Raw genomic sequence first — 26,517 nt, 5'->3', positions numbered from 1 at the left:
AATTGAAGAAAACTTGAGTCTCATAAAAGACATTTATATTTTTAAATACTTTCTAATACATGCTGTACTTCATACAGCATAGCTTTCTGTACATAATAAAGAATTTGATATAAACAACAATGATGAGGTTTCATAGTAAGGTGTGTAACTCCTGGCTGAGTGTGACTGGCTGACAAACAGCACAGCATTTGGAAACAGGTTATTTATGGGTTGAGTGAATTTCATGATCCTCAGGCTGTTATCACAACCACATTGTTTCATTTCAAAATATGAAAGCATGCATCATTCCTGAAATATTTACTATTTTCCCAAAACATTTTATCCTTCCAAGAATAATGATTTCTGTTTGTCCTGAGTTGAACCAAATTTTCTGTCTGGCAAAAAAAACAAACAATTTAGATCTTCAAGGTGAAAAACACATCAGAAAGACGTTAAAATGTTTTGCCAAGAGCACTGAAATATATATATATATATATATATATTTTGCTGTCAGGTGATCCATTAGAAAGACTTGCTCTTATGTAAACAACAAAAATCACCTTGAAGACAACAGAAAACTGACTCAAAATACCTGTACATGCCCAGTAGAAATTATTATTTTTGTTTAAGCACTTTAGTATGGACAGCAAATGTTAAGAAAATATTTATATATATTTTTTTATAGTAGTTAAGTAAAAGATTTAGTTTTTTGTTTGTGATTGATAAGACTGCTTTGTGGAAAATAAAAACTTCTCTCAGCATAAATCTTGTCCTGAGTTTGGAAATAAACCATCTGCCGCCCTTCAATCTGCATACTGTACTGTTCTAGTCATTTCTCGTCCATGGACTCCTTTCCTGGTGAAGAAATCTCTCTCATACTTCTCACCCCAGGGGTCTCATATGAGGCTGGGAACCAGTTCCATAAACCCCCTCAAGATTAGAATTTGTTACATTTTCTTACTTTTTTCTTTACTTTTTTTTTGAGTTATTGGGCCCTATTTTTGTGGGGGAGCAAAGACCAGCAGCACTCTGACAGTTTCCTAACCTTGAAATTAGTTTTGCCTGTCACTGCACAGGTTTTTGGTATTTTGGTGGATTGGATCATAGTAGTTGCACTGAGAATACACGTCTCCATCACATCACTCCTTTGTCGGCTAGGGGATTTTGTCAGTAAGAGCAAACTAAATACTTGTGCAGAATTAACAAACTAATGCTCAAAATGTAAATTTTAATTAAACACTTTTCAACCAGTAGACGAATTTAAACCAGCATCAAAAATGAACATTTTAATGTGTCAGTAAATAAGTCTGCATTAGTCTATAAATTAATAATGCCTCTTACATCTGTCATCCACAGCTGCTTCGTACTGCATCAAAAGCTTCTCCATCTGTTCATTAAATCTCTGCAGATTTCTGAAGGCAGCAGGACAGATATGTTGATAAATCTGCATCCTCTGATCAGAGATGTGCTTGTGATCTGAGCGGAATGCCATTACACACAGACATTCACTATGATTACCTTAATTAAATCATGTGCACAGGATACTGGGCTAAAGATCAACCACACACACCAGACTGGTCAGTTATAACTCTGTATCCTGCTGTTCGTGTTGCAGCACTCTAAGGGTGTTATCAAACCCTTAAAATAGTCTGAATCAGTGGATGAGTCGGTAAACTTGTTGGGTTTTCCTGTTTGTGCGGTTTCTTTTCACACAGAAAAAAGTGAACGTGAATGCATCACTACTGGCCACATGAGAACATTTACTCTGCTCATTGGTTAGTTGCATCTTGGGTGCGAGCAAGCACATAAATGCAGGAAGAAGGTCCTGAAGAAGGTCTTCTGGCCAAATGCAAAGTACTTTGTTGCACTAGTCCAGGTTGGATCTTGATTCCCTCTCTGGCTAGTTGCTAGCAACTGTTGATTTCACTCACCCACAATCCCAGTGTTCAAAGCACACCTGACTATGAGAGCCATTTAGCTCAACCTTGCATCGTATGCCTAGTAGTTGGGTCGGATCAAGGTTGAACACATTCACACACAATGAGCCACTCCAGAATTAGTTTGGGACTGGACAAAGACCTCTTTCTCAAAGGGTCTCAGTAACCTCCACTGATTTTGCGATTGCTGTGTTCACATCATAGACTGTATATAAACACAGATGTAGTGAGGTGTGATGTCACCAACTGTATTGCATTGGAGCTGGTTTGAAGTCCAGAGTTGCAGCTTACGATTAGTGCCATCTTTTCCGTTTGGAGCGAGGACCTTCCAAATAAGGAGTGCGGGTTGTTGCCTTTCATACTCTGGAAACACATCCTGCTACCTCGGAAACACAGAGTGGTGCACACTTGGGCTAAAATTAGCTACTTTGGCTAAATTATGCTAACACGGCAGGTATAGTTATCAAGTAACATTAAACGTAACAAAATATTGCGACTATAGTCCGACTCAATGTGAGTCCTGGAGCTGGGGAGAGCAGCAGGTGAGCCAACTGTCAATCACAGCTGTCAATCAACGCCCACACTGCAGACATCAAAGCTACTATATGTCTTCAATCTTATTAATGGAGAAATAATTTCCAAAATGACCACTAGCACACTTATTAGAGAATTTAGCGATTGAGACCATAATCACTCTTTGAAAAAAAATAATTGACTAATTGACTATTTCAATTCATTGGAGTCAACATCTAGCGGCTGTCAGTGACATTGCACTTTAAGGTACTTCCACATTGGCTTCAGCCTGCCACTTGGTTCAGATCTGCCCAAACGAATTGCACCAAGGGGGAAACAGTCTGATTCAACTGGACTAAACTAGTCAGGTTTGAAAACATTCTTGGTTACAGTAGCATGCCTGACACCAAAATGTCTCTAAAATAAAAGGGTTCACCTGAAGGACAAATAGTTTCAAGAGAGGTGGACAATCTATTATTTTTATGGAGTTTACTGTGGCTGCTTCTTCTCATCTACAAGGAGAAGGTTGCCTGGAGATCAATCTAAATCTCAAGCTGCATTTCTCAACTAAATATCTAAATATTCTCAGCAGACTGAAAAGAACAGAGAAGATAAAGAGAAAAAAAAGATGCAGAACAAAAACAGCGTGTGAACTAGGAAGAGAAGGACAAAGAGCAAACAGGAAAGAGTGCGTGTGAAAGGAGGCAAGTTATATTTATCTGCCTATAAAGCCCAGCATGCTTCTCGTTTTGAATCTCTGGCTTGTAGAGTAAAGTTTAGCAGAAGTGAATCCTGGCTGTAAGAAATGATGTCAATACACCAATAAAAGCTCTCAAACCGAGGAAGTTGTCTGACTGGATGTCTGTTGTTGTTATTGTTGGTACATTTGAAGGAGCATAACTGAACTACAGCTTGTTCGCGTTTCATATGGCATATTTAGGACACGTTCACCCCTTATAGGTTTGGTTCTACTGGACTGGCAAGAATAGTTAAAAACTGAAATGTATATAGTATCTCTGTCCTCGTCTAGTGAAATATTTATGGTAGCAAAAAAGATAGGTGACACTGTGAATTCAAAAGCTAAAAGGTGACAGTTTAACTTGGTAAATCTGAGCATAACTGCCATTTCCTCCATCATGTCAGGATGTGTTGTCTCCTTCTGCTTTTTCAAATGGCTCATCTTGCGCAACTAAAAGTTTCCACCAATGCTCATATTCATCTGTTTCTTATATACATAAAAAAAACTCTGCTAGATATGCAGTTCAACCACATAGAGTGTCTTCATTTTCAGCAACACCTGATGACAACACAGGTGACAAAAACTTTACGCATATTTACCACTTTGTTTGTGAAAGGTAGTGTGAAACCTAGGTGGACAGGATGCAAAGTGCAAACAACAAATCTCAAGTTCGATTCACACTAGAAGTAAATAAACTTGTGGGTGTGATCACACTTTAATTGGACACTTAGTGCTAGGTACAGCAATGACCCTCTATGCAACCACTCAGTTCAGTTCAGCCTCTGAAGTCTGAAGCAAGCAGTTTTAGCCCTTGTCTCTTTAAAGGACAGGTTCACAGTTTTTCAAGTCTGTCTTAAAACAACAGTCAGACAGAAAAATTGTGAACCTATCCTTTAAGGTCTCCTTCCTGATGAGCCCACTGTGTCCTGATTGGTTAGCTCCAGGAAGCTGGCCCTCAGCAGACTTGTGGCAGCTCTGGAGGCTATGTCAACAAACAGTAATAGTAGGATTTTACTTATTTTTCTCATTCTTTTCTCGAAATGGGAACTTTTCAAATACATCCGTACATGTTCGAGCCCAAATCTTATCTGAAATATGCGAGTGGACAACACAAACAACCCATGGAACAACCTTAGCAACAAAGGCTACAGAACGGATGGTCGTTTATGGGCATGCGCGAACAATATGACGTCATCACAAGGAGAAAGTAGAGGTAACATTGCAAACAAAGCGTTCACATCAGACTGAAGCCCTGGCTTTTGACTTGAAGGCAGCACCTTCCCATTCACTTGAATGAGAAAGTGTGTCCAAACTTTTGACTGGTACTGTGCATCCCTTAACTCAAATTTAAGCTGAGCACAGCTTTCATTCTCCAGCAGATGAATGTGAAAACAGCCTTCTAGTGTCAAACATCATTCTGCACAGTGAAGCTCAAACATCCATGTGAAGTATAAATAAGCAAAACACATTTTTGAGTGCATCTTATTCAAAGTTTATACCAGCTGAAAACCTTTTTTTTCCCATCGGTGATTTAATTTTTCACCTTGCTAAAAGTTTGTGGATGGGTTTTCCAAGGTGTGTCACTTCTGACCACACCCAAACACACCCAGCAGTGGTGCAACAGAAACATTCAGCCGGAGAGGGCAGTGAGACGCTGCTTTTCAGCCTGTACGTCAGCAGACAATACTGGCAGAGACACGTTTTTCTCATAGCAGGGTTTCAATATCACGTACGGTTATCATGCATTTAACAAAATGTTTAGAGATTAGGTAGGACCTTGGACACGCTGAACCATCAAACTGATGGCAAGATAAGCATTGTCTTATGGCTACAGACAGCAAGTTGTTTAGTTCCTTGTTTTTTATTTTTATTTTGCACTCTTCTAAAGCCTCTTTTCACCCTGTGAAATCCCTGCAGAATGATTAAGAGCAGTTTTATCTGACAGTGTGCAACATCTCAGTATCAACATCAGAGATAAATAAATATCTGACCGATCTGAGTGAACAGCAAGTAACACAGAATTGTCTCCTGGTGAGTAGTTAAATATTGGATGATTTTTAAAAACACAAATATTCTTTAGGTAGTGATTTTTGTCATTACCTCAGTCCTTCCACCACAAACAGCTGAAAATATTTGTAATTATTTCAAATTTTCTGTAATTTTCTGTGGAAGCTGAAAATGCTGTGTCATCAACTACAGTATGTGTTTAATAAACTCAAACGAAAAAAATCTGTGGCTCTAGACAGTTTTCTTTCTAACTAGGCCTTAAACAAGTCAAGTTTAAAAAAGTCAAGCATAAAAGAAACAAGATGGTAAAACTTTCAGCTTCCTTACATTTGAACAAGTTTAAGAATATTTTATGCATGCAGGAAAAGGACTAGACTGTAGCTGTATTTGATGAAATATTAAGTGTGTGTGTGTGGGTGTGTGTGTGAAAAAAAAAAAAAAAAAAGTGTAGCTTGCACCGCAGTTAATTGCAGCTTAAAGGTCAAACTGATTAGCAGCTGGAAGTCAATGATCTTGACCTCAGGAGGAGAAAGGTCACCGAGGTCACAGACATCTGTCACTGTTGATTTGTTAGTTGCCTTTGAATATTTTATAATTTTATGTACTACGTCTCTAATTTTGCCTTTTTACACTTTTTTTTTTTTACCATTTTTTTGGCTCCCTGAAATGCTTGTTCATGAGTGTCGAGCCAGGAGCTACATATATCATTTGACCCTGGATGATCATTAGTTTAGGCAGATGTATAGGTTTTGCCGAAAGCAGATTCACATGTGGGCGGGAGTGTGGATTTTGCTCAGCAAAGACGAAATTACTCACACAATGAAAGTTCGTTGATGACAAGGTTAGGTAAAGTAATGCAAATATATATAAACAGATGACGGTTGGTGAAAGTGTTTTCTCTACGGAGGTGAGTTTCGGTCAGTAACTGCAGAGCGTTATAGTCTGTGGGATGTGATTAATTATCAATGTCAGCAATCACTCCTGTTCTTGTGCCACAAACAGCTAAAAATATTTGTAATTATTTCACATTTTGTCGCAAATTTTTCTGTGAATTTGGAAGCTGTGTGACAAACTATGTATTTAATAAACTCAACAGAAAAACAAATCTGTGGCTTTAGATTATTCCTTCTTTCTAACTTGGCCTCAAACAAATCAAAAAGATGGTCAAACATTAGGCTTCTCTTCATTTTAATAAGTTTAACAAACATCCAAGAATATTTTATTCATGCAGGATAAAGACTAGACTGTAGCTAAATTTGATGATAAAAACAAGACCATAGTGTTTATATTAAGGTATGGAGAAACAAACATCAAGTGTGTGTGTGTAAAAATGTGTAGGGTACCCCCAGTAAATTTTGCCATTTTCTACCGTTAGATATGAGATCTAATCATACCCACAAATGCCAATTAAATGAGTCAACAGCTCACGTTGCTTGATGCTGTTTAGCCTTCAGACTTGAACAATACGCCTGTTTGTGGCTTTGGTTTGATCTGGTGATCTAAACAGAGATTACAAATGACAGACAATGGGGGAAACTAGGAAAGATGAGGTTGAGTTTGACATTTTGATCAGGTGAGGTTAAGACACACAAACAAACACACTAAGAACTGTATGACTGTCAGTAAACAGTTATCAGTGTTTTCTGTTGAGCAGTCTTTAAATGGTTAAGCTTGTCCTTGACTCTGCAGAGAGAGGAACAAGTGGGAGTTGAGAGAGAGATGAAACATCTATGTGAATGCAATTTGGGGTCAGATCATTAAAACCTCAAATCACCCCACAGGTTTTATACTCAGCAACAGTTTCTTTGAGCAAGGCACTAAACCCTCTAAGTGCTCTGGAGTGTTATCTCTATGCTTCTGGCAACTTTTTCTGCACAGCTACATGCATGAAGGCTTTTGATGCATCTTTTTTTCAGCTTTGCTTTATCCTCAGTTTTAACATTTTTCAGTATTTTTCTAAGCTTCTAACTTAAAGGTTAGTCATTAATCATTCCTCCTGTTCATACTGGCCATTCAAAGATCCCCTTCAAATGAGCTTTCAGTGTAAGTGATGGGGACCAAAATCCACACTGTGTCCACACAGTCATTTTATGCAAAAATGCATTTAAAAGTCTATCTGAAGCGTATATGAGGCTTCAGCACATTTATAGTCTTTTTAGCATCAAATTCCCTCTTTGTGTTTCTTCAGACATTTTCCCTGTTGAGCTGCAGTGGAAGTATAGTAACAAAAAGAGGGACTTTGACTATTTTAGACGGCTGAAGCCTCAGATAAGCTTTTAAATACATTTTTTGCACAGAAGGACATTGAACATTGTAAGTGCATTATGAAGGGATCCTCTAATAGTCAGGAGGAATGACTATGGCAAGAAAAAACTATTTTTAATGTTCATTTTGGCACCTGACTGTTGTTTTAACCCATCCTTTAATGATCCATATCAATTTAACTGCTTTAATATATCTAGACCTTGTTGTTTTTTCACTTTTTTTCCCCACTTGAGTTCAGGTGCAGGACAGCCAGCATAGGACATAGAGGCAGATGACCCAGGCAGGGCTACTGTAACACAGTTCCCTGATAACAGTGAGTCACTGCAGTGTTCTTGCTACAGACGATAAGAGGAACATAAACAGATATTCATCAAGATGTGCTTCTCGTGTACTCTGGCACCTGGACGCCTCAGTGCTGCATGTGTGGAAATCCATTTTGTTTTGTTTTTCTCAACAGTCTGACTCATGCATGAATCTGCTCTTGCTTTCACCTTTTAACTGTAATACACTCATTTAAATTTCAAAGACAAATTTTACTTGTAAACTTGCACTTGTTCAATATCCATAAAATGGCCGCTTGAACTTCCTGGAAAACATTGCCTCTTCATAAATGACCTCGTGTAACACTAGGTGTGACCAAAAAAAAAAAAATCAAACCACTTAAATCATTACAGTGTCTGTCTTTTCAAACCAAACTCTCTAACCATGTTTTGGTTCACCCCAACAAACAGGAATAAACAACTGTTTCTTTTTTTTTTGTACTATTGCACCTGCGCGCTGCAGACTAGTGCTGCTCTACTGCCAGTGACTCTGTCAAATGTGCAGAGCTGTCTAAATATTTCTTAGTTAACTTGTCATCATTGTTACCTTCCAAGTTGGAACATTATTTCCTGGAAACACACAGCTGCAGTTGTTGTGGACTGTGGAGCAGGAAAGTGGAGAGGAACACACCCCGACAATCACCTACAGCTGGCAGGTGTTGCACCAGTGATGGTTCCACCTCATTTAAACTACATGCTTATTTTAGCTGGTTCAGAAGCCATGTCAGAGAGATCATGTAAAGAAATATATAAGTATAAAGTAGGAAATTTGTAGTACTGTTCTCATGTCAAAAAAGAAACAATTCACTTATCAGATACTGTATGTATGTCTTACACATGTTTCTTATATATTTTCTTGTATGTAAATATATAAAATATTAAAGCTTATTCTCTGATGCAGATCAGTGCTGAATAATAAAAGTCTGAACACAAAGCACTCAGATTTAAAACTTTGTTTACATCAAAAAGCATCAGTGCATGTATCAAATACATGACTTACACACTCTAATCTCTACTCTTATCTCTTTACTGTAATCCGATTACTTGTTATACAGCACACCTTAAAAAACATAACAAGAATGGAGAAATTCTCACAAGTAACTATAGCAGCAGACCTAACAAACAGGTTCATTCACAAATCTCACACAGTTATCAGTTGACTGAACAATCAGTAAATGCAAAACTGGAGAAATTCCAAATTAATCAAAGTCCTGCAGCAACTAGACAGCAGCAATAACACACCAGCTTTTATATGTTATATATATATATACATATAATTTAATTTCCAATACAGAGCTGATTCACTGTTAAATACTGTATGTCTTGTCCATTGTCATATGCCTTGTTTATTTTCTTCCAGTTGATGATAAAACTCAAAAGAAGAAAGTCCCATGAGTTTTATCTTCATCTGCGAGCGAGCTGACTAACTGTGCGAGTTACTGAGCCAGGCTGCCTTACAATGTCTCGTCTTGTTTGTCAGATTATAATTACTGAACCAGGTTCCAGACGGCAGTGCTCATCACAAAGACACTGTTACATAAACGCAGAAAACAAATAGCCTACTAAGATTATTTTGAACACTGTAATGAGTGGAAGTTTGAACACACCACACCATACAGAGCTCAGTCCCAAACATGCACACTGATGACAAAAGATGAGTAATTGTTAGAAACAGTGTTGTGTAAGAGGATGGTTTGATTCCTCAAGCGTCAAGAGACACTCATGAGCAATTATTTCTTTTTAAATAAAAAAAAAAGTTTTGTAACCTCTCTCTCTTTTAATGTATCATTGCCTTTTTTTTAAGATCAGATAGCTTTGCATTTCTGCTTTGCTGGACAGTACAAACTACACAGTGTCTTGCCTGTGTGTGTGTGTGTGTGTGTGTATGTGTGTGTGTGTGTGTGTGTGTGTGTGTGGCTCAGTCAGTCATTGCAATGCCTTAAGGCTTCTGTGCAGCACTGGCTGAGAATACGCCCGGACATGTCTAAGAGCAAACTTGCCACAAATACAAGCATGCACACACACACACACACACACTCACACACATACACACATATATATATACACACACACACACACACACACACACACAGCCGTGCACTGTGGTAAAAGCCAGCTGCTCTGCTGGTTTACAGCCCAGATAAGACAGTCCTGGGTTCAGCCTCACTCTAACACCACTGACTCACTGTTCTGATGAAATGATGAAACAACCAATGACCTCAATGACACCTAACGAGGAGGAATGCAGTATGAGCTGCCTTCTTCTCAGATAATCGAATTATAGAAAAATATGTTTTCTCACTCATCTTAGTTGTATCCAGGAATGTTGATAGTTTTGGTTTCCCAGGTTTTTATTCATCCTAATACTGTGAAGGTGCACTGAAGAAATCTCATCGGGACTACTTTCTGCTACTGTTACTACTACTACTGTTGACTTTTTCAAATGTAATTTTACAATGTTTTGAGTAACCCAAACAAAATTCCTTCATTGTGTTCAGGTGGGGGCAGGAATCTCACAGATGAATATCTCTAAATCTGGCAAAAATAAAAACCAACACTATCCGCATGGCTAAATACCACCATGGGTCTTTCACACCTGTTTGATTTGGTTCAGATAAACTCTGGTGTATGTGCCTGTCTGGTCTGGTGTGTTTGGGCTGGCGTTAAAGTTTAACTGAACCCTGGTGCAGTCCAAACAACCTATCTAACACCACCGGAAAAGGAGGGTCTCTGTCTGGTTCGAAGCGGACTCTGGTGTACTTTGGTTGTGGTCTGAAAGCAAATGGACCAACCACAGGATTTTATGATCATGGATATGTGGTTTTAACATGAGTCCAAAAGCTAAACAACTACTAACTCCTCAAAGCTGCTCCATATTGTCAACTGTCCCCACCATGTTCATTCCTCCTAAATTGACACCAGATGCTGGTGCGGACCCGGGCTGGATCTATGGCTAATGTGAAGGTCAACATTGTGGGTTTGACCAGTGTCCAACAGTCTGATATGAAAGGGTCCAACGCAGGTTAAATGTGCGTCACTAGACCCACATCATACATGCGCCTGCTGTATGAAAGTGGTATAAGACTATGTGAAAGAATAAGTTTTGTCAGCAACCACCCTTTAAAATGATTTAGTTTATTTGTTTTATGGAAAAGTCAGTAAATTAAGATTTTTTCTCTCCTATATTACATTTTGTATTGTTTGAACAGCAATTCATTGCTCAGCAGTATCATAGAAAGCCACTAGTATGATCAAAAGTCAGAGCTGTTAAAACACATGTAGTCACATAGTGATCCTCTGGGGAAGTACCAGGAAAAGAAAAAGAGAAATAAGGCTAAAAGTGGAACGTGTCTGTATTTCCATTAACTTTCGCATGTTCATATAGCATTTACTGTTAGTTCAAATGCTTACATTTCCCTGATCAGCAACCTCTTGCGGTCATGTGAATAACAAGACAAAAGTAGCGTCATGTTGTGAGAGAGCCGCAAAACCTGGTTGGGGTGGATGATTGGGTCTGACTTTGACACCAGAGAGGTTTGCATCCCATCCCACACCAACAGCCGAGCTGGTTTCATTTAACCATGATACTGATGTTTCTCTAACCTTAACCAAGCCGTTCTGTCATATGAATCATTTTTGTAACGTCGCTCGCTCAAAAGAACAAAACCTTTTCCGCCTAAAGTAACTGTACGACTCTCTGAAGGAACTGTGTCATTGGGTTTAATTTTAACAAACAAGATGTGGTCAAACCACACCACTGTGGAATACATTCACAATGCATTAGTGATCACAGTAACTTATAATTGTGTTCAGAGAAGAGCATTCGGCAAGAGTGGTGATTCGTGTTAGTATCATCCAGTCTGAATGTGTTTGTGGTTGTGTTTCCTGTGAGTCTGAAGGAGTATATCTGCAGTGATGATGGTGATTCCTTTGTTTATTCTCACGGCAGCCGAACTGGTCATGAGTCAGCTGGGAGGGAGGGATATGGAGAACTCACACCCACAGTTGATAAAGCTGAAACAAAGATGTGAAAGGTAAACGTCTGAACCCTTAAACCATAGCTTGAAAAGTTAAAAAAATATTATTAGTATTGTCTGAGTAACTCAAGTCTGATATAGCTTTTCCATTCTGTTACAATAGCTGCTGTATTTTATTACGAAACAGCTGATGAATGTTTGTTCATTAGTCAGCATGATCGGGGGCGTGGTTTCATGTTTTACATTTACTGCCTCTCTAGTTTGATGAGTTGAGATGTGGTAACAAGGTGACATGGCTAAAACAAAGTCTGGCGGAAACACTTCACTGTTCAGACAGGTTTTAAACAAGTCAACTATTTAGCTTGATTATTTAAACAATCTTTATTTGGAGCTAGAACTGAAACTGAGTGCACCTGAAGTGTTGGTAATAACTTCTCATTGCACAAAATGTGCAGTGTTTGGATAAAAATGTTCTCCCTTTTTTTTTTTTTTTGTTTTCTCTTCCAAATGATGGAACATCTCCTGCATGAAAGTCAGATGCAATACACGCCAATCCACCACCCCGACAACCCCACCTTGTCTTCTAGAAATGACCTCATAAACAACTAATCTGGCAACAAAAGCACTTTGGTTGTGGTTTCAGTCAAATGTTAATAAAGTAAACACATCATGCCTCATGCTTCAAGTCCCTGTTTACTATTTCAATACCATTAAATCATAATAATAATAATAATAATAAACCATGATCTTCTGAAAAAGTGCTGTGAAAAAGTTAACATAAGAATAAAGGGGTTTAATTGTGCTTTAGTTGCTACGAGCAGTAATGTATTGCATGAGTGGATGTGGCAGGAAAACAAAGGAAATGCATCATCATTGTGATTTGCCAGATAGATCAAAAACATTCCTTAGTATGTTGATAAAAAGCATAATACAGCATAACGTGTCTAACAAAATATTAAATTAACCATATGTAACCGTAATCTCTGTTATTTCTATAGTTTTTATAATTGTTTTTCCCATAACTGGGACTTCCTGACAAATAACTGGACTCCTGTTTCCATTTAAGTTTCCACTGTCCGCCTGCTTTGAGCTAAATTTCGGCGCCCTTAAGGAAATGGTGCTAAATCAAATTTCAGTCATTCGTGAGGAGAGAGAGGGGCACTGGCAGTGCCTGTTGCCATTTCAATTCTGTGTGTACACTGGCAAGGACTTTTTTATAAATGAAAAGACAGGAAGAGCACATTTTTGAAAAATAACAACATGTTTCCTGCTGTTGCCTATTGAATCATGTGCTGTACGCCCAAATAGTGTCACCTTATCAATGACGTACATCTGATTCTTCCTAATTTGTAAAATACAATGGAAAAGCGAAGCAGAACCAACCTACAAGTGCCGAAGGTTCAGATTATGGAAAGCTCCAAGTTACAGATCATTAAATTTACGGAAAGCATTCATTGTGTGGAAAGTTTGTTTTCTTAGCTTGAAAAGTGCTATACAAATAAAATTATCATTACTATTAAGTCATGTTAATGGAAAACACACACCATAAGACACAGGGTTGGATGTCCCTTTATTTTCTGCCTCTCTATATTAAGGGCACACTACTTCATTTGTTAGCACTGAACACTGGTATTGGACATAAATTGTGACATTTGGAATTGTCCAGTATGAATATAATTAGTTGGATACTTGAAATGAAACCTGTCCGATTGTATGACAGCTCATGTTTTGTTTTTTTTTGTCCTTTTGGACTTTTCTTTAGGGATATCACCATGTTCCCAGATCTAAACTATTAACTGGGTGAGTAAAATTTAATTGTTACTGATAGGGATGGTATCTAAAATTAAGGTAACCCAAGTTGTAAGAAACTGGAATTTTCCTTTAAAAAGGTCAATCGCCATACAAACCCATTTGGCCAGTAGACTAATCAATCCTTATTTCTAAAAGCATTCCCTCTCTTTCATTGTTGACACAAGTGGTTAGTTGATAATATGTTGCTGTGCAGGACACAAAGAGGAAGAATTAAAGCCAGGGGTTAAAGTGGGCCAGATGGATCCAGAACAGCGTTCCGGTACCTTCAATTAATAAGTAAATAAATCTGATTTGCAGTTTCATACATAATTATGTCAAGCGAGTTCATTTTTCATGTGCTGCAGCCAGGCGTTCCTTCCAGCTGATGCCATCGAGATACTCAACAAATCAGAAAGTAATGTCACCCCACGACCCTGCCCCCACACTCAACAACCATCCTTTTTACGTTCTCATCACTTCCCTTCAGTGGGTTCATGCGTGCAGATGTCTATAAACTCGCGGTACTTCGGCATCTAGCTAGCTACAGAAGGGCAGCGAGTGTAAACGGAGTTGCTTTTTTCTAAAGTGGTGGATAATTTCCAATGTAACGTTTCAGTCAGAGCCCAACAAACATTACCAAACACACAAGCTGTTTTATGTGCAATTTGGCTATCTGTCTCGCTAGCTACCGGTGTAGTAGCTGACACCCCCTGCTAAACCCTCCCGACTGACATCGCAAGCAGCGCAAGCCAGGGAGATAGCCGGGGCAGACTTATCACCCCAACTGGCGGTGCTGGCAATGACTGTCAGGAACCCCCTACAGGGGCTCTCTTCCCCTGGTCTGTCTGTGCTCGCTGTCAACTGTCAGCTGTCAGCTGTCATCGCAGGCGTGGGGTGATTTTAGCTCCACCACACTGGTCCCGCTGCTAGTATGAGGAGCATAAAGTGCCCTCAAATTGGGATGAGTATTTCCCAATTAGAAAGTACATTATTAATGTTAATGCGTGATAATGAAGAAATTTAAAGTTTGCATAAGCAATGTCATTCATTTTAGGTTTTTTTTTAATCAACATTGGTTATGTACATGATGTGTTGTTGTAGTTATCTGGTGAATTCAAATACAGCACAGCCCAGAGCCACAACAAGAAATGGATGCTTAAAAGAAAGTCAGCTGATCACACATAGCACATAGCCTGTCCACAAAGAAAACAAGTCCACCGGAGATAACAGTACAAACAAATTTGAGGTGAGTCATTTTACCCTGCTGCACCACTACATCAGAAAAGGTTCACCTGCCAAATCCCACTTTAACCCTTGGTTAAAATGTAGGAGAAGAAATAACATCCAGTCATGTCCACTTGTCATGTTGGGTTTAACAGTTAAATTGTTGAAAATAAAGAGATGTGCACACTCAACTCATTTGTCATAGTAATTCAGTGGAAAGTGAGTCAAATCGTGCCCTGACATGTGTGAAACCATACACACACGCACACACACACACACACATAAACACACACGCGCAAATGTGACACAATGTGCTATTTTGAAAGTACCTGAGTAGATAAAATTTGCATTGGTGGTGTGGAGCATATGGTGTGGCGACTGCAAAATGTTAAATGTCAGATCTATTTTTGTTACAGTATGTTGTTGTTTTACACAAAGTTATGTGTTATATACTGTATGCTTTTTGTGACATAAAGGTCAAGCGAAGAACAGCCTTCTCATTATATTATCTGTTTGGGAAAATGGCTTGTGGAAATATTAATACATGCAATGGCATTTTGTCATGGGTTACAACCTTAAAATTTAATTGAAATACATCTCATGTATCTAATTTTTCCCACCCTGAAATTGTACCTGGACTTTGGTGTATAACTTAGTCTGAAAGATCATCCATCACTGCTGGATTAAATACAAATAATGCAGAACATTTTAAATAAATTGTATTATCATCAAAAAAGTATTAACAAGAAGTAGGGCTTTAGTATTGCCTCTTGTTTGGATGTGGAAACAACCCTAAAAAGTTGTTTTTTGCAACTCATGAGAAGCTACACGTGAAGGGTTAAGAGTCAGCTTTGGTTAAAATGCAGAAGCTTGTTGCTGTGGAGAGGAGGTGCACACGCACACACACACACACACACTTATACACACACAGTGGTGAGGTTGCTGTTGAGTTGAGGGAACACGTTGTCTTTCTTGTTCAGACAAACCGGACAACAGGCGGACATGTTGAAATGTAAAACTGCACAGTCACACTCACACTGACGTAGTCATGTTTGATATCATCGGGAAGTGTCGCAATTGCTGTCTTGAGTATGTGATACTGCTCTCTCTGCATGATTCGTTTACTTATCATTGGAAATAAAGTTTAAAGTCACATTACAATGTTAAGAACTTTTGTGAATTACACTTGTGCACAAGCAATAGATGCTTGATTATATAATATTGATTATATATTAGATTTCTTGCTTATATATATATACACACACACAATCACACACAAATACATACACAAACACACACACACACACGTATGCAAACATACACACACAGAGCAAGTTTTAACAATAATCTTTTCTTATTTTAACTTATGAAATGTATTTATTTTGTTTCATTGATTCTTGATGCTTTGGCAACATTGTTGTTGTGACATTCATGCCAATAAAGCAAATTTGAATTGAACTGAATTTGTGTGATGTGGAAATTAATTGCAGTAGTCACTTTAGTATGTGTTTATGAAAAGGCCACTTACAGCTCTGCTTGTTTTTGTAATAAGGAAGTTTTATATTTTGAGTACTTTCACTTTGACTCTGTTTATACACATTCGTCATTGATACAGGGCATCGGTGTTGGTGTGTCATCATTATTTAGGATTTAGCAAGTCATGTTTTGGGCATTTGGAGAATCTGCTGAGCTCAAGTCTCATTATGAGTAGTGCTCACGTGGGCACACATGAAGAAACATTTAGGATGCCTATTAAATTTGAGATATGAGAAGACAATGAGCAACAAAACATGAGACAGAAAAATGAGAAGTGCATGAAAAAAAGATGCTTATGAGAGAGATTTTCATGTGTCATGTGTGCTTAGTTAGATTTAAATTACTACTTGAAAAGATAGTACGCATACAAAAAATTGTATTTGCAATGTACAGTATAGGCTGCATGGAGGGTCACAATATACTAAACAGTATAAATATATCCAATACAATAACCCTAAACCAAGTGTTGAGTCTTTTTTCAGCTGTAATTTGTGATGTTTTAAATAAAACAGGATGACATTTTAAGTCTCTCCACATGAAAACCCCTCCAATAACAACACGATCCAATATATACATGTATATAACAGATCAAAAATGACAAAGTTGAATCAAATACACAAAGCTGCAAAACTGATATTATATGTTGGATTGAATCTCAATTAAAGGAATGTTCCAGCTTTTTGGGATTAACGTATGCTCACATTTGTGCAGTTGCTAGCTTTGCTCACTGCCAGAACTCTCAATTAAACCTGCGTTGGATTTATAGGCAACTAGAGACACCATTTTGGAGTAGCTGAAAGGTATCATTTTGATAAGGTGTTGACGCTAAGCTAAGCTATGCTTGAGGTCTTCAGCAAAACTGACCTGTAAAAAAAAAAAACACACAGGAATCTGACCTGTATAAATTAATGCTCAAAAAAGGGATCAGATTTAAAAGGGACCAGAGGATAGCTCAATAAAAAGGCCCAAATGAAGACAGCACCAGCACACCAACACTTCCCGCAGCATATTAAAGAGAGATTAATGAGCCGTCAAATTGCAGGCAACTGTGATGATCATGATCAACTGATAACAAGTCTGCTCAGATCCCGGATACACGGGTATTAGACAAACCTGGGATCCACAGCAATACATCAACCGGAGCCTAAACTTCCTGGATAGAATTTGGACCTGGCCCACTTCAGGTCCCGGGTCAAGTCCACTGCTGTACAGACTAACCCGGCGGCTGATTTATGTGGTAACAAAGATGAAATGAATGCATTTATACAAACAGTGTAAGTTGCAGTTGCCCCCTCTGACAGCAGTCTAGACAGGCTTTGAGTAAACATACAGTAACAGTACAGCTTTTGTCTGACCTCAACAATATGAATGTGTGAGTGCCCTGAAGTAATTAAATCCTTATCTGGCATAACTTGTTAGCCCTTCAACACATAAAATGGCAAAAGAGGGATTAAAATGAAAAAGGATTTCATGGAGCAGAAGCATGTGGGTTTTGCTTGCCTGTTTTATCAGTATAGTATATGTTTACCGTTGAAGCAGCCGATAACATCAGATTCCAGTAAGTGCATGTCTACATGTCTTTTGAAACTCAACCAAATTACATTCAAAAGTTTACAGTATTTAGATTATAACCTTTATTTCATGGGCATTATGATCTCGACCTCCTGGATATTTACTACATATACTTGACAAAAGCTGTACAAAAGCAATTAAAAAGTCAAATCCATTATATTAATTACAGTGTTATTGCGCAGATTTACAAGTGAGATTTACAACCTGGATTAGTTAGTTTAAAACGTGTGAACATGGGTGTCAAAAGTGAAGAAAATTTGCAATATTCCCACCAAAAACCTATAGTATCTTCAAAAACTGTCCTCTAACAACACTCTGACGTATTTTAGCCACAAAAATCATCCAGTGAGGATACATATTCACTAAAAATTTAACAGTTGGAAATAAAATAAAACCAAGGAATATTAGTTTGAGAGGGAGATCTTAACATGAATACATAAACTAAAAATGATTATGTATAAAAAGTTAACAGAACATAATGTACCTACAGCTGCCACAATATCTTACAGGTATATCTAATGTTCATACCCAAGAACAAACACAGCATTTAATGCCATTAACTGTATACAATAAATCTCTGACAGCCTCCCCTCCCATCTAAATGCATCCACGAAATCTCTGCCATGCTTATATATCTGTACAAGAATAGCCCAGCCAATCACACAGTGACAGTCACAGTGACTCATCACCCAATCAGCTTCCACATTAATGTTAGTATGATCAGCCACAGTGGAGTTAAATAGAGACAGGAAGCTGATTGGTGGGAAGAGTTCTGAGTCACCAGGCAACAGCTCCCCATTGGTGGAAATGTTAACCAATCAGTCTGGGAACCAGTTTAGGAGGGAAAAAAATGAATGATTGACTTGTACTGAAGAAAGGGGAGTACATTTAGCTAATTTTAGCTCATATTCAGCAGTGGATTGACACTTGAAAAAGAGTTTATGCTTTCACAAAGTGACAAATCTCCCAAACAAATTCATAAGTATATATATATTTAAAAATACCTTTAACATTTACATTTATTCCAACAGAACATTGCTGTTAATCCAGTGTTGTGTGCCTTTTTCAGGCTCTTTGTGTCAACTTTGTTCAAACCAGGAACAAGACTTGACTAATTCAGTTACTCTTTATCTCTGTCTGCCTATTATGGACTATTTTTTAACCTACAGAGTTAGGACTGAGGACTTAGGACAGAGTGAGACTATGCAACTTTTAAAGGAGAAGTTAACCCTTTAATTCTCTTACAAATCAATAGTTGAATCCATAAGCAATAAAATGCACTTTTGCCGAGTTCAACAAACTCAGGGGTTTACCCTTACTACTTGTGGTATAACCTCCTCCTGTTCATACTGGCTGATAAAAGATCCCCTCCAAACGTGATTACAATGAAAGTGATGGGGGCCAAAATCCACAGTCTTTGTTTTGTGCAAAAATGTATGTAAAAGTTTATCTGAAGACAAGATGAGGCTTCAGCAGTCTGGGTTAGTCAAATCAAGTGGATATTTTTCAGAGTTAGTCTTTTTAGGATATAATTCCCTCTTTGTGTTTCCCCAGACAGCGATTCCCTTCTGAGCTGTGGTGAAAGGATAGCAAAAAGAGGGAATTAGGAAGTAAAGTGGATTTTGTCCCCCATCACTGACACTGAAAGGGTGATAAGAAAGCATCTTTTTAAGGCCAGTATGAACAGGAGGAATGATTACAGACAGCAAAACCTGTTTCATTGTTCATATGGCCACCTGACTGTTGTTTTAAAACAGAGTTGAAAAACTGTGAACCTATCCTAAAAGACAAATATTACTGTGTAACTGTCATCGCTGAATCAGTTCACTGACTTCTTCTTTACTTGTGCTGCTGTTCCAAGACATTTTAGCATTGACCCTTCAATGCCACATCACTGTTCACATTTTGTCATTTGCTGTTTTCAAGGTCAAAAATAAATTCTCAGTCACAACTTTTAAGCCAAGTTGAACATAAAGTGATTAGTAAAAACAGAAATTTCAACCTTCACAATTACGTCTGCCGAGGAAGATTGTGCGATATGATCAGAAGCTTCAGAAAAGCTTGAGTTGAGATTATTCACGCAAACTGATCCCATGGTCAAGAATGAACTTCCATGCCAGTTAATCACTAAACCTTTTATAAAGTATGCCTTATTAGAACACAAAAACACAAAGATACAATAGACAAAGCAGATCTCACACCCCCATAAACCAACATTTAGCCAATCTTTAAAAAAAAAAATCTGTATCCAGAGAAGGTTAACAGATGGTTAACTGAACGTTCACATCACCACGGTGCTTCAAATTCATGCAGTAACACACATTTGCGGCTCAGAAAACGCTGCACCCAACCTCAACCTTAAACTGTTTTCCACCTTACTTGCCCAGATTTGACCAACTCACACCAGGATTTAAACCCATGACCTGCCAATCACAACCATACTGTACATACATAACCTCAAGGCTACCAATGCCACAAATACACAAATATGAGCAGTGTGTGAACTACAGGGGAGTTTGGCTGATGATGATTTGTGTAATTTTGGGGGGTCTAATATAAAATATTGACAATATGCTATTTTTGTCATGCATTTCTATTTTTCCTGTATCTTCATCATCATGGATCGTGTGTAGAGTTAGGCTATTATTGATGTATGATTCATGTATGAGGGTGATTCATCACTAATTCACTTTAATAAAGATACCAGCATGCATGCTTTTCTTGCCATCACCATGGAAGCGTGGCGGCACAGTATCGTAAACTTCACTCACTGTAACTCAAATATCCGACAAAAAACAAACTTTCTTAGTCTCACTCAGTCTGCGTGCCGAATCGCCATTAATCATTTCTCTGTTTTGTATTCAGCACACAAATATGTCAAGAAAGAAAACAAGGAAGCTTCCTTGCAAATTTTGGATTTACCACAAAATCTAAGCCAATCATCTTTGAAGTCAGGCCTCTGTGGTCGCCTCTGTTTTAAGGTAAAGGCTATTCCCAATTCACAGTATTATTCACTGTTAGCGCTGTTTGTGATGGGTTTTATTGAAGACTGGATCCCTTGTAGACCGCCTGGCCTGTTTTTGTCGGTATTAACAATGCTCGTACATGTGTGAGTTGTTACAGGCTGGTTTATTGATATGTGACCCTCGCATGTCATGTGTTAATTGTACCGAGAAATTATTGTGCCCATCTGTATGTGATGGGTGACTTAAACTGTTGTTGATGAGGACTCGATCCCTTGTAGGCAGCCTGGCGTGCTCTGTTTTTTATTTAACACTCATACATTTGTGTGTTTATAGGCTGTTTGACCTATCCTTCCCACAAATAATCTGTGTCTTATTTGTGCAGATAACTATAGAATATAATACATCACACTGCAGAGTGTACTGTATTGTCTCACACTGTACAATGTGGAGGATTACTGATGCGGTCATGAACTGATTATTATATATTAGATGTGCTGACATTAAGTGCTCCCCCCCTGAGCATCCGTGGGAATGAGCTCAGGAGCACAGAACAGGGAACTCAGACCTGATTCATGGCGTTGGCAGTGTGGTATAATTCACACGCTGAATATGAGTACTGAATGCCAGAGTGGTGACTCTAAAGTTCCCTCTTGACACTGAGGGCACCTGGTGAACAAAAGCTTACTTATTCTTCATAAGGTTCAATTTCCCACACGCCAGATGGGATTTTTATATTTTTGTTTCAACAGAGGTGGTCAAAAACACTTGGTGGTTTTGAATAAACATTAAGCTCTCATCTGAAGAGGCTGTTAATGAGAGCCATATAAGCTTTCTCTCCATGTTTGGTTTCGGTTTTGGTGGTAACAATAAAAGTATGGTGGGGACCACACAGTGAGGGAAGGTGGAAATGTCTCAATAACTAGAATAAAAGAAAGTAATAAAAAAAAAGAACAAACATTTTATTTACACAGTGATTTTGATTTTAGTTAGCGCTGAACAAAAAGTCGCTGAGTTTTTTAAAAAGACATTCACTCTGTTAAAAACTACAAAAAAATCATACACACCTTAGTAAACAAATTACAAACAAACAGACACATCTCACTTCACATGCTTACAAACACACGATCGGTGAAAACTGCAATTATTTCAGAGACTTCCTACCCTTCTGTCTGTCCTCCAGGAGCTACCTGTTAATGATCACGGTCTCAACAGGAAGTCCCTCCTAACAGCATCAAGCCTCTCTCATGCTTCCATATCTCCACTGTCCTCCTGGCACCTGCCCTCTCACAGGGCCATATTAGATAAACATGGTCAAAGTTCCAAAACACGAGATTAACATATGTAGAAACGCTCCCTGCGAGTCAAAAGCCCAGTCTTCAACTTGCCCCGAATGCTTTGTTTATGACGTTTTCTTCTACCTTGCCGATGAGCTGATATCAGCTTCAGACAGAGGCTGAACTGAGGGGCTGTGTAAAGGGTCACTGTAAGAAAAATAAGGATTTTTTATAACTGTAAATCGTACAAAGATATTCCAGTAGAGCCCCAGAATATAAATATAGACCTGGAAATGTGCATGATATGTCCCCTTTAAAAACAAAGGTTTCATACATGCACAGAAGTACACACAAACACAAAATGTCAACACACAGTTCTCCCATTAGCAAATGCAATTAATTCATTCTGTACTAACTAATAACCTCTGTTTGTTACGTCTTACTGTTTTTGCGTTATTGTCTGTATATTTTGTTACACCAGCATCAGTCAAATTTGTCACCTTTTTGTTCAGTGTCCCATTGCACTAATAAATGGAACAAAAAAAAAACAAACAAAAAAACACATAAAGAGACAGCTACTTTATATTTCTGTCTATGGGATTAAAGCTAGTGTGACAGCGAATCTGCTCTAGTGCTCCCTTCCACACTATCCCAAAGCATAGGTTCCTGATAATGGAGAACACAACATATACATTTCAGCCCTGTCTCACTACATCTCGAAAGTGTGAATCTTTGCCACGCTGGGTGTAAAATCACTGATTGTGCAGTTAAGTTATAACAGGAGCCATCACTTTATGCAAATTCATATGATTAGTCTCATATTCATAAATACACGGATCAATCAGTTATAGACGGATGTAACATCTATTTTATAGCATATTTTGGGGATGTTTGCTATTGCTAAATACAAAGGTGGTAAAACAGATTTCAGTTCCAGAGAAACTCCAGCTGAACCCAAGTCTGCTGCCAAAGACGGAAAAAAAGAAACAACAGAAGATTTTGTTGGGATGCTGTTTGGACCTCAGTCTGTGTGATACATTCATTAAGTTTTTATTGGGCATCTGTGTCGTGGCAGCACAAAAAAGCTCTGCTGGATTGATTCTGTGTCTCCACCCAATACAGCATGGAAGCGATATCAGGGTTTCAGTGGAAAATCCCAAAGGCTATTAATGGCAACAGTTGGGCAATGCTTAATTTGAAGATTTCATACATATAGAAAAATCCTGCTGGACATGTGACAGTTTCAGAATAACAGATATCCTAGATAAATCGCAATGCAGGCATATGTTTAATAGTTTGCTCACCCCAGTTAAACACACAAAATACCTGATTACTGTCAGTCTTAACTTCAACAATAAAGAGACACATTCACGTCCTTGTTGTGAAGTTGGGAGAGCTTCTAGTTTCAAAAATATTTTTTGCTAAATTCCCATTTCAAAGTTGTCTTTTAATGATATCCTCAGTGTTTCACAACATAGAGACACAGGTGTTTCCTTAATAATTTAAAGTCAGACTGAAATTTGATGACGATGATGATGATATTGCAGCTATGGTGTTCAAATTTTACACTTTTGAAAAGAGGATAAAATCACATATTTGTGAAAGACAGTATCTATAAGCTTTAAGCCTCTGGGACAATATTTCCTATAGCAGTGGTTGATCTGGACAAGTTATGAGGGGGGACCCAAACCCTACCAAATTTGCAACAGCACATACATTTTGAGTGAAATGTAATGCTGCCCAAATTATGTTTTTAATTAACATATTTTTTTATTTCTGCCGTTTGCCTTGATGGCCATTTTGAAAATGATTGTACCTTTAAGAAGATATAAAGGTTTAAAGTGGGGACTCCATCTTGAATTCTTGCTGCGTTGCTTCTTTTAGTCATTAATTGTTATGCAAGTTGTGCCAAATCAGCAATTACGTCTAATCGTGTGTATGTTTTGCTAGAGTGGGTTTACTAGATTTGCTGCAAAGCTAATCTGGTAACATTACAATACACCAATAAGTTCCTGCTTTCCTACAAATCTAACATTATCTGATATCTACAGAGATAGAGCCTAAAGCTAGTCTCCTGTTGTAGCATGCGACATGTAAAAGCACTTTTTGCAATTGTGTAAGATTTTAAACTGTGTAGAAAAACATTTGGCATGGAGAAAATAGAGTCTGGTTTCCCTTTTCTACCCTGCCACCCTCTCTAAAGCAGTAGAGTAAAATATAGCATGTTAAAAGAATTAAAGTCTTCATTGTGCTCCGTTTGTCATTCCTACATTTACACTTAATTTGGAGTAAAAAGAAGAAATGGGTAGTTAGCATTTATCAGCATTAGCATTATCCACCTTGAAAAAGAAAAAGAACAACACCTACAGAAAGTGAAACTGCACTCAGAGAAATTCCAAAGAAGAGTTTGTTACAGACTGTGGCACTCACACAATACAGCATTATCCACTAAGTGCAGTGCAGATAAAAACAAGAGGAAGAATCTCACAGATAATCGCCTAAACATAAAAGGTACACACAGAATATGCAGGTTTATGCTTGTGTTAGAGCGGGCAGTTTATTCTTGTTACTTGAATGAGAATCAGAGGTAGTTTAGCTGGCAGGTTCTTTCAGGTGGAACAGGAATTTAACCTTGGTGCACAAAACATGAGGGGTCAACAAGAGGTTGAGATGTTATACGTATGTATATATATATATATATATATGTATACATATAACATCGTATATATATGTATATATATTATAAATGAAATACAAAGTATACAGTGTTCTGTTTAAGCTGCTGATAGTGTACACATTTTCTGAATTTATCTAGGTAAACTTTTCACTTTGCCCTCCTCAATTAGCCAGAGAACATATACTTATGTCTACTGTAATGTTAAAAGAGAAGTTCACAGTTTTTCAAGTCTGTCTTAAAAAGAAAAAAAAAAACAGTCAGGTGCTCATATGAACACTGAAAGAGGTTTTCCTCCACCCAGTGGAAGTACTGAACTGAAACTGAGGAATTAAAGACAAACTGTGTACTAAACAGTAGTCAGTAAGTGCTACATTCAAACCACACTGGATTCATTAATGTTATATCTTATATGTCATTAAGATAAAGCATCAGAGTTTAGAGTTTCCTGCTGCTTTAATTCTCTGCCCTGGTATTTCTGCACCCTGAGTCAGAACTGATTCATGGTGTGGTCAGTTCAGTGGTATTAGATACTGGACATTTGAAGACGTTATATTTATATCCATATATTTAAGGGCTGCTATTTGAAGATACACCATACAGTGTATGACAGCTGTTCTAATCTCCTCTGCTACACAGAAAGTGATGTTCACCATCTATAGAAAGTCAAACTAAGAAAATATCCAAGAAAGAAAACTAATTCACAGCACCACACACACACTAAATATGAGACATCATTTATGGGGAGAGCTGTAGAGATGGAAACAAAACTGGCAAAATACGAGAATCTCGATAACCACTTTAACTCACACAGTAGGTGCAGTATATTCACACAGGTGGATCATGAGACCCAGGCAGTCTCACTGAACGTTCCCAATAAAACTGTTTGACTTTTAGGTGCTCAGAGGCCTGCTGGTAGTTTTAGACAGTACATAAAATGGCTCAGAGGTGAGATACAAGCAAGATAATTCAAGTTTATGCATGTTTTAGAGCAGGCAGTTTACCCCTGCTTGTGGAATGAGAATGAGAAGTACCTGGCAGCTACTACTGCCAGGTACTTTCAGATGGAAGAGGAATTTACCCTGGTGCACAAAACATGAAATAGCAAAGTTATCAGACATTATCAGACTCAAAATAAATTCTTGAGATGTTAGACAGCATGCAAAATACACAATATATACACATTTGTTAAGGAAAAATACCTACAATTTGATATCCAACACTGAACTAAGATATTTCACGATATGCGGAGAGGAGAATAATACTGTACATGTTTAATGGCAGACTGATCTGAGAACAAACTTAAGCAGAGATTAAAGCTGAAATGGTGATGATATAGAAGGTATTTCACAAAATAAGGCTTAAAATGATTTATGTTTGTTTTTAAACAGTTGTGGAAGAGGTACAGAAGTAAAAGTATATTGTCGAAACTATTGTCACCAACTTAAATACTTAAAAGGATAAAAAGTATAATATAATATAGTACAATACTGAAAAATGACCCCTGTGAATGTTATACTGTTGGATTGTTATTGCAATAACATATAAGTGACATTTTATTGTAGCTGCTCGAGCTGGAGATGATTTTAAGAACTTTATATATACTGCTGGAAGTTTAATCTAAAACGATGTATCATCTGTGTGAAAAATCTTTAGAGGTGAGACAAGTCAATTGACAAAAAAAGAATATTTTTTATTATTGATTCTTGTTTTAAATACTTTCAAAAAAAGCCAAACATTTGA

At 37.9% G+C, this 26,517-nt stretch overlaps 1 long non-coding RNA gene across 3 annotated transcripts in view; it reads right to left on the bottom strand.

Annotated features, from left to right (window-relative positions):
- Nucleotides 1-26,517, bottom strand: part of LOC121911525 — a 73,510-nt gene that overhangs the window by 33,720 nt on the left and 13,273 nt on the right. The window contains exon 4 of one of the 3 annotated variants that reach the window (XR_006099883.1): nt 9,942-11,774. The exons of the other annotated variants lie outside the window; for them this stretch is intronic. This is a non-coding gene — a long non-coding RNA (uncharacterized LOC121911525). Of the gene's footprint in view, nt 1-9,941; nt 11,775-26,517 lie in introns of those variants that run through there. 3 annotated transcript variants of the gene reach the window in all.

Source organism: Thunnus maccoyii, chromosome 14 (assembly GCF_910596095.1).
Source record: "Thunnus maccoyii chromosome 14, fThuMac1.1, whole genome shotgun sequence".
NCBI classification, from domain to species: domain Eukaryota; kingdom Metazoa; phylum Chordata; class Actinopteri; order Scombriformes; family Scombridae; genus Thunnus; species Thunnus maccoyii.
Note: the sequence above shows the minus strand (reverse complement) of the source record. Positions and strands in the feature narration are given on the sequence as shown.